Source organism: Drosophila sulfurigaster, unplaced genomic scaffold (genome assembly GCF_023558435.1).
Source record: "Drosophila sulfurigaster albostrigata strain 15112-1811.04 unplaced genomic scaffold, ASM2355843v2 ctg21_pilon, whole genome shotgun sequence".
NCBI lineage: Eukaryota > Metazoa > Arthropoda > Insecta > Diptera > Drosophilidae > Drosophila > Drosophila sulfurigaster.
Genome location: NW_026909710.1, coordinates 293,535 through 306,242, shown reverse-complemented (window position 1 = coordinate 306,242; position 12,708 = coordinate 293,535). Strand labels below are relative to the sequence as shown.

Sequence of the window (12,708 nt, the reverse complement as noted above, 5' to 3'; positions counted from 1 at the left end):
TATCTTCTCACGGTGGAATGCAGAAAACTATTGAACGATTTTGAAGGCACTTGTATTGGCCAGGTCTATCTAAACAGGTGCGGGAATATGTGCGTGAATGTGATGTTTGCAAAGAAACGAAAGCGCCAAATATGACGTTACGACCTCCAATGGGTCAGCAAAGTATATCGTGTAGGCCTTTTCAAAAGTTATATATTGACATACTTGGTCCTTATCCACGAAGCAAGAAGGGTCATATTGGGCTGCTCATCGTCCTTGATCATTTCAGCCGATATCATTGGCTATGTCCGTTAAAAATTCACAACAGCAGCTGTTAACGAATTTCTTGGAAAACGAATCTTTGCAGAGTTTGGTGTTCCTGAGATCATTGTAAGTGACAATGGATCTCAATTCAAATCGAATGAATTTAAATCATTTTTAACAAAGTTTGGAATAATTCATACTTGCACTGCTTTATATTCGCCTCAAAGCAATGCTGCCGAGAGGGTTAATCGCTCTTTGCTAGCAGCTGTTCGCTCGTATCTTCGAACTGATCAGACAGAGTGGGATACAAACTTGACCCATATTTCTTCAGCTCTACGATCTTCTTTACATCAAGCGATTGGATGTTCGCCGTATAAAGCTTTATTCGGATTTAATATGATCAACCATGCTGGTGATTACAAGTTACTGAAAAAATTATCTGTATTAGAAGAGTCACCCCTGCTGAATCCAAGGGATCAGATACAATTGTTGCGAGAGGATATTAAACAAAATAGTCGTGCTGCTTATGAACGTAACGCTACGCAATACAATTTGCGAGCAAAGCCAGTTGCTTTTAAAGAAGGCCAAGAGGTGTTTAAAAGAAACTTTTATTTGAGCAATTTCTCGAACAATTTCAACAAAAGTTAGGTTCGCAGTTTACCAAGTGTCGAATAAAGAAGAAAGTAGGTACTGCATACTATATCTTGGAAACATTGCAAGGCAAAGAAATCGGCACATATCACACCAAAGATTTACGCAGCTAATTCCATCTAATCGTGCCTCGTAGACTCGTTAGATTATCTGGTTTTGTAATGGACCCATACAGTACATACATACATAAAAAACAACAATAAAATTTAAAAACTTAAAATAACCCCAAAAATAAATAATACGTTAGGATTTGAATTTAAATAGTTAGGCGCGCATAGGCGTACGTAGATATGTGGGTGACAGTGGAGAGTTACAGCGTTGTAAGTGACAGATGTAAATTCACCATGTGGTGAATTTCGCTCTCACTTGGGCTGGTTAAGATCTGCACTAGCAAGGTTAGATCTTTTCAATCAAGATCGCAAAGGAAGCAGACGCCCTAGAAATTCTGTATATCCACCCAGAACATCAAAAGAAATAAGGCCTCGTGGCCAAGAAGAAAAAAAAAATTATTAATCTTGGATAATTTTGTCCATCCCCGCCGCTTTTGCCGCAAAACGCTGGCATTGTGCTAATACTTCAAAGTGCCGTCCAGGCAAGGTAAATATTATAAAAATAGGAAAAAAATAATTAGTTGCAAACATTTCATAAAAAATTGTTTAAATCAGGTGTCCACTTATATATACAGAGGAAAAAATAATCTTTGCTACCAGCCAACTGGCTAAGGCGACGACCGACAGCAGCAGCAGGGAGCAGACAACAAATAAATAATCAATTAAATAATTAATAAAATAATAAATGTAACAGAAATAGAAGTGCAAGTGTGTGCATAGCGAGTGCAAATCGCTTTAAAAAAAAAACCGAACAACATTGCGGCTGAATCTCAGTTAAAATCATTAAGATACTGAAAGCCCAAAATCATATGAGCATAGAAGAAAAAGAGTCATTAAAAGCATAAAAAAGTTGGCGAACAACGTGAGCAAAAGACCAGAAAAAAAAACTGAAGCAGTGAAATATATATTGTGTGTGTAAAAAAAAAAAAAAGTTAAGAGAAAAAAAAAATAAAAAGACTACACTCGACAGAACATTTTTTGTTGTTTTTTTTTCTGTGCCTAATAACGTACAAAAACAAAGTGTCATAAAACAATCAAGTGCAAATCATAAATTGGTAAAATAATTTAAAATAAAAAAAAAATTTAAACAAACCCAACAACACCATCGTCGAGAAGGCCTTCATCGAGGAAAATTGGGTGAGTGAGAAAAGGAAGTCGCAAGGCGTTAGCTACCACATCGTTAACACTTTTGTGTTGGCCAGTGTAGCCGCGCTGTGATTGCCGGCGGCTTGCGCACTTTTCTTTGCATTTATTATTCTATCCCTTGTTATGTATTTGCCTTGATTTGCGATGACAAGTGCATCAGTTAATTCATCTGCCTAGTCCAGATTAATCAAGACAAAAATAAAGAAAAAGCAGAAATGAGTTAACTGATTGCCTTTTCATTAATATTCGTATTTTATTGCCATGTATCGCTATTGCGATTTCTTTTCAGGCGCGGAGAAAAGAAATAAGAATAAATGTTTTGTCAAGTGTATTTTGCAATAGTATTTAAATGACAATAAAACAAATACACAATATATAACAGTCAGTGAACATTACAAAATAAAACCACACAATAATATTAAACTGCTCAGTGAAATAAAATAATACAAAACTGTACGAATGAAGTTGTTCTAAAACCTACTTGCTCTCATACGTATTTGCTCTACCAAATTCAATTGTTCTCAAACCTCGTTGCTGTGAGCAAAAACCTAAAACATGAAACATGAAATATGAAAATGAAATGAACAATTAATTACAACTAAAATAAAATAGTATAAAATGTATAAAAATTTTAGATACTATTTCGCATGCAGTAGCCTAAACACATTAAAAATTCTGAATATTTGAACGACTTTCTTATACATCTGTACGGCCACTCATATTGATCATTATACTTGTACACATATTCTAATACTAAGTTATACTCTAGTTTATTTGGCAAATCTGGATACATTTTGTTAAAATAACTATTCATTATTATGCATATGTTGAATTTCCGTTATTTCTGCTTGAATAATTAAATTTTATAACGATGATGAAATACTAAGTTTTCTTTTCTGATGACATGGGAGCATAAGAATGGGTAAATAAAAGCTGCGTTTGGGGTCTTCACTTAAAAATACATTAGAAGACTATGGCTGGGTGGGTAGCGAACAAGGAGAGTGACATCAACACCTTCGTCCTCTCCATTTAGGTACACTACTATTCTTGTGAGTTTTCTTTTCAGTTTCAAATTAGTTTGTTTAATTGGCCATAGTTTGCTTGGTTTTGTTTTAGGCTTATATGCCTTTTTGCTGTATTCGCATGAGGATCGTTTCATGCATATTTGATGAGGGACTCTATAATAATTCACCGCAAGCATAGCGATCATCAGTGACAGCAACAACCCCCCCACATCCCGGAAGAGCTAAGGGTTCAAAGGGTCCCGATCTCGGCTGGTGATGCTGCAAGTAATTCTGGCACCCAACAAGGGGCTGATATTGCAAGAATTTGGAATTTGGCCCTACAACGGTGGGACAGTCATTATAAGAATTTTGGCGCCCAACACGTGGGGCAGGTGTTATTATGGCATTAATTTGCTAGTATTAGCACTGGTCCCAGATTAATAGCAGTTGTACGAAGCTTGAAAGGATTTAGAAATCTATTGAATTCGATTCTTTATTAGCATACGCTGATTGAACTCGACCGTAGCAAATTCTTTTTTCTCTTTCCGTTTCATAAAAAAGAAAAAAAAAATTTTTTTTTTGTGATACGGATGATAGCTTGACCAAAAAACTATAATAAGATTTCATGGGTTGTGGAGAATTGGAAAAAAATTGTTTCAGTTCTTGTTTCAATTCTTCATTAACTTATCGAATTTTATTGGTCACGTACAATTGAAATTAATTAATTAGCTCTTTGTCTTCGATTGAATTTGTGCTTTATAATTGCATTCAAGGTGAAGTTAAATTTTGCTTACTCTTTGGAACTCGAGTATTTGAGCATTTGAATACATCGACCAAGAGAATAGTTGAATTTATTTATTCAGTTTGTGTAGCAATACGTATTATATAGCCTTTTTCATGAGCAAGGTTTTTCTCTGTGAACATTGACGTAAGATTCGCTGTAAAGGTATTTTACTGGAATACAATGTTTTTAGATGCAAGTGTGTCTCATTGTCCGTAAAAGTCCTTTTGGCCGAGTTTGATGTTGTTGTTTATTTGAAAAGGAAACCTTTGGTAGTTGAAATAGCCCATTCTCAAGATAGATATGTTACAAGAATAAGTAGTGGAAGCCAATATATTTACCCTTACTTATGTCTCCCAAAAGAAAGTCATCAGAAATAACTATATAAAATAAAAAAATGCCACTTGAACATAGTTTTGAGTCCAACCGAAATCAGCAACATGATAGTACGGCTGCAAATATCTGTATTATTTGCGGGAAATCATGTTGAATACACAGCCGTGTGCTGTTACAAATTGTCACCACGTATTCCATAAAAGTTGTTTGGAAACGCGAGTGCAAGTCCATAAAGAGTGTCCCAGCTGCTTAGTAGCAGTTCAACCAAAAGAATGGAAAGTAGTTGTTGGCAATCATTCTCCAAACTCCAAAAGTGACGATGCAAATCCAACGCAACGAGTGGTTGCAACTGGATATCGCCCGGTTACTCGATCGTTAGCACATCAGTTGGAATCTTTGAATTCACAGGCACCAAAAGGAGCCGAAGCGCTGATCACTATTGACGTTCCATCTCACGAGATTTGTCCTCCGCCTGGTAGTACTCCAGCGAATGTGAGATTACAGGCAAATCGGAATCCGAATGCACCCGCTAGAAGAGGTCGTCCAACAAGACAACGAAGATCAAATCATTCTCAAGCGCCACCCAATTTTCAGATAGATGTAGAGTCCATTGTCCGAGAAACGGTTACTCGCGTTTTGTCCTCTATGTCAGGTTCGGGAAGTGTAGGTGCTCCAAATGGCCACGTAGCTCATCGTGAAACGCCGATTACTCCACGAAGTAGCCGATCCACTAATCTTATCCAGAATTTAGGGCCACATAGAATCTCAGACATTCTACAGAAATGGGGTGTCCGATTTGATGGTACCGCCGAAGGATTATCTGTTGAGGAATTCTTATACAGAGTACAAATCCTAACGCGCGAGCATTTTGAGGGGGACTTGGAAATTATAAGTCGAAATATCCATCAGCTGTTGATAGGAAAGGCAAACAGTTGGTTTTGGAGATACCATAAGAGTGTCAACTGGCGAGAATTTTGCGTAGCGTTCAGAAATCAATATCGCGAGAGCAGATCAGTAACTGAATTACGGGAACAGATTCGATCACGTAAACAAAAGCCAGGTGAATCCTTCGACGCGTTTTATGAAAGTGTTTGCAAACTGATGGACAGATTATCCGTTAGTTTTGCAGAAGACGAACTGGTAGAGATGATTCAGGGAAACTTACAGATTGACATGAAAGAAAGACTTCTGTTTGAAGATATCTCTTCGATTTCCGAGCTTCGTCGTTTGGTACATAAGCGTGAACATTTTCTGCAGGATATAGGTAGAGCACGTCAGCCACAAGTCAAAGCTGGTGCATATCGAGTATACGCCCTGGATGACGAGCAACCCGAAGAAGATCCTGAGAGTGACAAACAGGTTGAGATAGCAGCCATACAACATAAAACACCATTAGTATGCTGGAATTGCGATACTGCTGGCCACATATGGGAGAATTGTTTGGCCGAAAGAAGAGTTTTTTGTTATGGATGCGGGGCTCCGCAAGTGTATAAGCCAAATTGCCAGAACTGCAAACAAAAGCAGGAAAACCGGCAAAGGGGGGCATCCAATGCAGGAAGGATGTCCCAGAAATAGGAGATAAGTTGAATTTAGAAAGTAAAACGGTTAGAATTTTAGAGCGAAAAGCCGATCCATTAACTCGTCCTGAAATACGCAATAGTTTTAAGCCTTATCATGAGAGATTAAGAGATTATTATATAGCTAGAGAGAGAATTTTTGCTGGACAGGGGAAGAAAAGTCGTCGAAACACTATTCGTCAACGAAAATATTTTAAGTTTCTTAAAAGCAAGAAAGCTATGATGGTGTCAACCATTTTCCAAAATAATGTTGACCGTCGTAGTTATGCAAGTGTTTCATTCTTAGAGTTTTCCGAACTTGGCTTGCTTGATACTGGAGCAAACATCAGTTGTCTTGGTGATTCTTTGGCTGCGTTGGATTTTTCAAATCATCCCAATTTTAAGCCAATAAAGTCGCAAGTTCGAACAGCTGATGCTAAAGTGCACCTGGTGTATGGAATTTTGAAAGTACAAATGAAATATAAAGAGGTGGAAGACAGATAGATCTTTACATTATTCCATCGATAGCTCAGAAATTAATACTAGGAATAGATTTCTGGCGAGAATTTGAACTCGCACCAGGAGTAATTAGTTCAATTTTGTCGGAAGAGATAGAACAGGATCAAGCTGATGATAGATATCCATTATCCATGCAAGAACGACAGCAATTGGAGGCAGTAAAGGAGTTATTTCCAAATTTTGAAAGACAGGGATTGGGTCGAACGGCGTTAATTAAACATAACATTGAAATTGGTGATAGTAAGCCAGTGAAGCAGCGTCACTATCCAGTGAGTCCTGCAGTTGAAAAGTTGATATTCTCAGAAATTGATCGTATGCTTCGGCTTGGGGTAATTGAACCATCGCAAAGTGCTTGGAGCTCTCCAATGCGCATGGTTGTAAAGCCAAACAAGGTTCGATTATGCTTGGATGCTCGAAAGCTAAATGAGGCCACCCGAAAGGATGCTTATCCGTTGCAAAGCATTGAAGGTATCTTCGCTCGACTTCCAAAGGCTAATTTGATTTCTAAGCTAGATCTCAAGGATGCATATTGGCAGATAGAGCTTACCGAAGAAGCGAAACCTTTGACTGCTTTCACTGTTCCAGGTCGATCTTTATACCAATTTACCGTCATGCCCTTTGGTCTTTGCAATGCTCCTTCTACAATGTCGAGATTAATGGATGATTTAATCCCGCCCGATTTACGCCATTGCGTTTTCGGATATCTGGATGATCTCGTTATCGTTTCCGAAGATTTTTCATCTCACCTTGCTGTGTTAGTTCGCATAGCAGATCAATTTCGAAGGGCAAACCTTACGTTGAACGTTTCTAAAAGTCACTTTTGTGTCACAAAGGTTAATTACTTAGGATATGTGATAAGTAATGGGGGGAGTAGCAACCGATCCAGAGAAAATATCTTGTGTACTAAACTGGCCTACTCCCAAGAACTTGAAGCAAGTTCGAGGTTTCCTCGGAGTTTGTGGTTGGTACCGAAGATTCATTAAAGATTTTGCTGAAATTTCGTGTCCCATTACCGAAGTGTTGAAAACAAAAAAAATGCTTTAAATGGTCGTTAGAAGCCCAGGAAGCAATGGATAGGTTAAAGACATTGTTAACTACCGCTCCAGTGCTGCAAAATGCAGATTTTTCTCGAAAATTTTTCTTACATTGCGATGCCAGCGATCATGGTATTGGTGCTGTATTAGTGCAACTTTCAGATACAGGAGAGGAACGGCCACTGGCATTTATGTCAAAAAAATTGTCGAAAACTCAAAGAAATTACAGCGTTACAGAAAGAGAGTGTCTTGCAGTAATTTTAGCCGTTGAAAAATTTAGATGCTATCTCGAACTACAACCATTCGAAGTAGTGACGGATCATGCGAGTCTCTTATGGCTAATGCGACAGCAGAATGTATCTGGCAGATTGGCTAGATGGATTCTTCGTTTACAAGCGTTTAAGTTGACCATTTCGCATCGAAAAGGCAAGGATCACGTTGTTCCAGATGCATTGTCAAGAATTAGTGAAGCAGAGATTGATAGCGTCGAATGGATAGGTCCAGAAATTGATTTAGATTCTCCAGCATTTTTGAGGCTGAATACGTAGAACTAAAAGACTTAGTGGACGCGAATACTGAGAAATTCCCTGATTTGAAGGCTGTAGATAAATATGTCTACATTCGCACCGAGCACCCATCGGGAAACGCAGTTCAAGATATGGATGTTTGGAAGTTATGGGTGCCGGAGTCATTACGAGTTGCAGCTATTCGGCAAGCGCATGATTGCGTCATATCTTCTCACGGTGGAATGCAGAAAACTATTGAACGATTGCGAAGGCACTTGTATTGGCCAGGTCTATCTAAACAGGTGCGGGAATATGTGCGTGAATGTGATGTTTGCAAAGAAACGAAAGCGCCAAATATGACGTTACGACCTCCAATGGGTCAGCAAAGTATATCGTGTAGGCCTTTTCAAAAGTTATATATTGACATACTTGGTCCTTATCCACGAAGCAAGAAGGGTCATATTGGGCTGCTCATCGTCCTTGATCATTTCAGCCGATATCATTGGCTATGTCCGTTAAAAAAATTCACAACAGCAGCTGTTAACGAATTTCTTGGAAAACGAATCTTTGCAGAGTTTGGTGTTCCTGAGATCATTGTAAGTGACAATGGATCTCAATTCAAATCGAATGAATTTAAATCATTTTTAACAAAGTTTGGAATAATTCATACTTGCACTGCTTTATATTCGCCTCAAAGCAATGCTGCCGAGAGGGTTAATCGCTCTTTGCTAGCAGCTGTTCGCTCGTATCTTCGAACTGATCAGACAGAGTGGGATACAAACTTGACCCATATTTCTTCAGCTCTACGATCTTCTTTACATCAAGCGATTGGATGTTCGCCGTATAAAGCTTTATTCGGATTTAATATGATCAACCATGCTGGTGATTACAAGTTACTGAAAAAATTATCTGTATTAGAAGAGTCACCCCTGCTGAATCCAAGGGATCAGATACAATTGTTGCGAGAGGATATTAAACAAAATAGTCGTGCTGCTTATGAACGTAACGCTACGCAATACAATTTGCGAGCAAAGCCAGTTGCTTTTAAAGAAGGCCAAGAGGTGTTTAAAAGAAACTTTTATTTGAGCAATTTCTCGAACAATTTCAACAAAAAGTTAGGTTCGCAGTTTACCAAGTGTCGAATAAAGAAGAAAGTAGGTACTGCATACTATATCTTGGAAACATTGCAAGACAAAGAAATCGGCACATATCACACCAAAGATTTACGCAGCTAATTCCATCTAATCGTGCCTCGTAGACTCGTTAGATTATCTGGTTTTGTAATGGACCCATACAGTACATACATACATAAAAAACAACAATAAAATTTAAAAACTTAAAATAACCCCAAAAATAAATAATACGTTAGGATTTGAATTTAAATAGTTAGGCGCGCATAGGCGTACGTAGATATGTGGGTGACAGTGGAGAGTTACAGCGTTGTAAGTGACAGATGTAAATTCACCATGTGGTGAATTTCGCTCTCACTTGGGCTGGTTAAGATCTGCACTAGCAAGGTTAGATCTTTTTCAATCAAGATCGCAAAGGAAGCAGACGCCCTAGAAATTCTGTATATCCACCCAGAACATCAAAAGAAATAAGGCCTCGTGGCCAAGAAGAAAAAAAAAATTATTAATCTTGGATAATTTTGTCCATCCCCGCCGCTTTTGCCGCAAAACGCTGGCATTGTGCTAATACTTCAAAGTGCCGTCCAGGCAAGGTAAATATTATAAAAATAGGAAAAAAATAATTAGTTGCAAAAATTTCATAAAAAATTGTTTAAATCAGGTGTCCACTTATATATACACAGGAAAAAATAATCTTTGCTACCAGCCAACTGGCTAAGGCGACGACCGACAGCAGCAGCAGGGAGCAGACAACAAATAAATAATCAATTAAATAATTAATAAAATAATAAATGTAACAGAAATAGAAGTGCAAGTGTGTGCATAGAGTGCAAATCGCTTTAAAAAAACCGAACAACATTGCGGCTGAATCTCAGTTAAAATCATTAAGATACTGAAAGCCCAAAATCATATGAGCATAGAAGAAAAAGAGTCATTAAAAGCATAAAAAGTTGGCGAACAACGTGAGCAAAAGACCAGAAAAAAAACTGAAGCAGTGAAATATATATTGTGTGTGTAAAAAAAAAAAGTTAAGAGAAAAAAAAATAAAAAGACTACACTCGACAGAACATTTTTGTTGTTTTTTCTGTGCCTAATAACGTACAAAAACAAAGTGTCATAAAACAATCAAGTGCAAATCATAAATTGGTAAAATAATTTAAAATAAAAAAAAAATTTAAACAAACCCAACAACACCATCGTCGAGAAGGCCTTCATCGAGGAAAATTGGGTGAGTGAGAAAAGGAAGTCGCAAGGCGTTAGCTACCACATCGTTAACACTTTTGTGTTGGCCAGTGTAGCCGCGCTGTGATTGCCGGCGGCTTGCGCACTTTTCTTTGCATTTATTATTCTATCCCTTGTTATGTATTTGCCTTGATTTGCGATGACAAGTGCATCAGTTAATTCATCTGCCTAGTCCAGATTAATCAAGACAAAAATAAAGAAAAAGCAGAAATGAGTTAACTGATTGCCTTTTCATTAATATTCGTATTTTATTGCCATGTATCGCTATTGCGATTTCTTTTTCAGGCGCGGAGAAAAGAAATAAGAATAAATGTTTTGTCAAGTGTATTTTGCAATAGTATTTAAATGACAATAAAACAAATACACAATATATAACAGTCAGTGAACATTACAAAATAAAACCACACAATAATATTAAACTGCTCAGTGAAATAAAATAATACAAAACTGTACGAATGAAGTTGTTCTAAAACCTACTTGCTCTCATACATACTTACTTGCGCTACCAAATGAAGTTGTTCTAAAACCTACTTGCTGTCATACATACTTACTTGCGCTACCAAATGAAGTTGTTCTAAAACCTACTTGCTCTCATACGTATTTGCTCTACCAAATTCAATTGTTCTCAAACCTCGTTGCTGTGAGCAAAAACCTAAAATATGAAACATGAAATATGAAAATGAAATGAACAATTAATTACAACTAAAATAAAATAGTATAAAATGTATAAAAATTTTAGATACTATTTCGCATGCAGTAGCCTAAACACATTAAAAATTCTGAATATTTGAACGACTTTCTTATACATCTGTACGGCCACTCATATTGATCATTATACTTGTACACATATTCTAATACTAAGTTATACTCTAGTTTATTTGGCAAATCTGGATACATTTTGTTAAAATAACTATTCATTATTATGCATATGTTGAATTTCCGTTATTTCTGCTTGAATAATTAAATTTTATAACGATGATGAAATACTAAGTTTTCTTTTCTGATGACATGGGAGCATAAGAAGGGGTAAATAAAAAGCTGCGTTTGGGGTCTTCACTTAAAAATACATTAGAAGACTATGGCTGGGTGGGTAGCGAACAAGGAGAGTGACATCAACACCTTCGTCCTCTCCATTTAGGTACACTACTATTCTTGTGAGTTTTCTTTTCAGTTTCAAATTAGTTTGTTTAATTGGCCATAGTTTGCTTGGTTTTGTTTTAGGCTTATATGCCTTTTTGCTGTATTCGCATGAGGATCGTTTCATGCATATTTGATGAGGGACTCTATAATAATTCACCGCAAGCATAGCGATCATCAGTGACAGCAACAACCCCCCCACATCCCGGAAGAGCTAAGGGTTCAAAGGGTCCCGCTCGGCTGGTGATGATGATCGAGAAGCCGCACACGCAAATAGGGAAAAAAGCAGTGTAGCGGCGCGGCATGCTGCAAGTAATTCTGGCACCCAACAAGGGGCTGATATTGCAAGAATTTGGAATTTGGCCCTACAACGGTGGGACAGTCATTACAACTTTCTGTCTAATTTACTTGCACTAGGGATACTGGGCCCATAACCTGTTGGAATTTGGTCCAACGATCAGATCGCAATAGTGCAAATAAAAAGACAAGGGTTAATTACGCGGAAATTATAATAAATGTTTATTATACAGCCAATTCATTTGCTGTGTTCTTTACGACTTCACGACTCAAAGCAAACTCTTTATTTCACAACATTCTATGTATACATATGATGAAATTCATTACAAGGATGCCATATCAATTAATGCTTAACATAGAGTTACCAGATTATCATTTTGTTTCTTAGGCTAATTCGTTAATTTCAAACATAAATAAATAAATTTCGTTACATCCAGAACTAATTTTAAATTTGCATATTTCAGATCCCCTTCACTAAAACTGATTTTTCTTTGTGGAAGCCTTATTTTATTTACTAGATTTTTGTTTGAATATATATATATTTTTTTGTTATATGACATATTACATCCTTATTTTATAGTAAAATGTTAAAACAATTGTTTTTTACTTACTCTAGAAATTCAGAGGTGAATAAAAAAAAAGGCGGTGCCACACCCATATTTTTTTTTTCAAATCTACTTCCAATTAGTTACATTTATCCAATAAAAAAACAGATTCAAAATATCTTGCTTCGTTCGCGAGTTGATGGAAACATCAAGAAAAGTGGTCGGCTGGACCATAGTGGAGCGTCTTAAAAACGTGACCGGCTTATGGAAACTCTGCACACACGTCTAAAGCCCATACACAGACAAATGAGCTGAGTTTCGCTCTAATGGTAAACACACAAAGAATATATGACTTGGAAGAAAAGGGTAGGGTATGTCGAGTGCGACTACCGCTGCCCTGCCAATCTATCACTTCATTCGCAGAAGTACTTGTGCACGCTGTTACAGCATGCAAAGCAGTATGTACGTATGTAT

At 37.3% G+C, this 12,708-nt stretch overlaps 1 long non-coding RNA gene across 1 annotated transcript; it reads left to right on the top strand.

The window, feature by feature from the left end:
* Window positions 1–1,316: 1,316 nt before the first annotated feature.
* LOC133849896 (uncharacterized) lies at window positions 1,317–1,959 on the top strand. The gene is made up of 2 exons (XR_009895498.1): window positions 1,317–1,491; window positions 1,560–1,959. It is a non-coding gene; the product is annotated as an uncharacterized LOC133849896 (long non-coding RNA).
* Window positions 1,960–12,708: the final 10,749 nt, after the last annotated feature.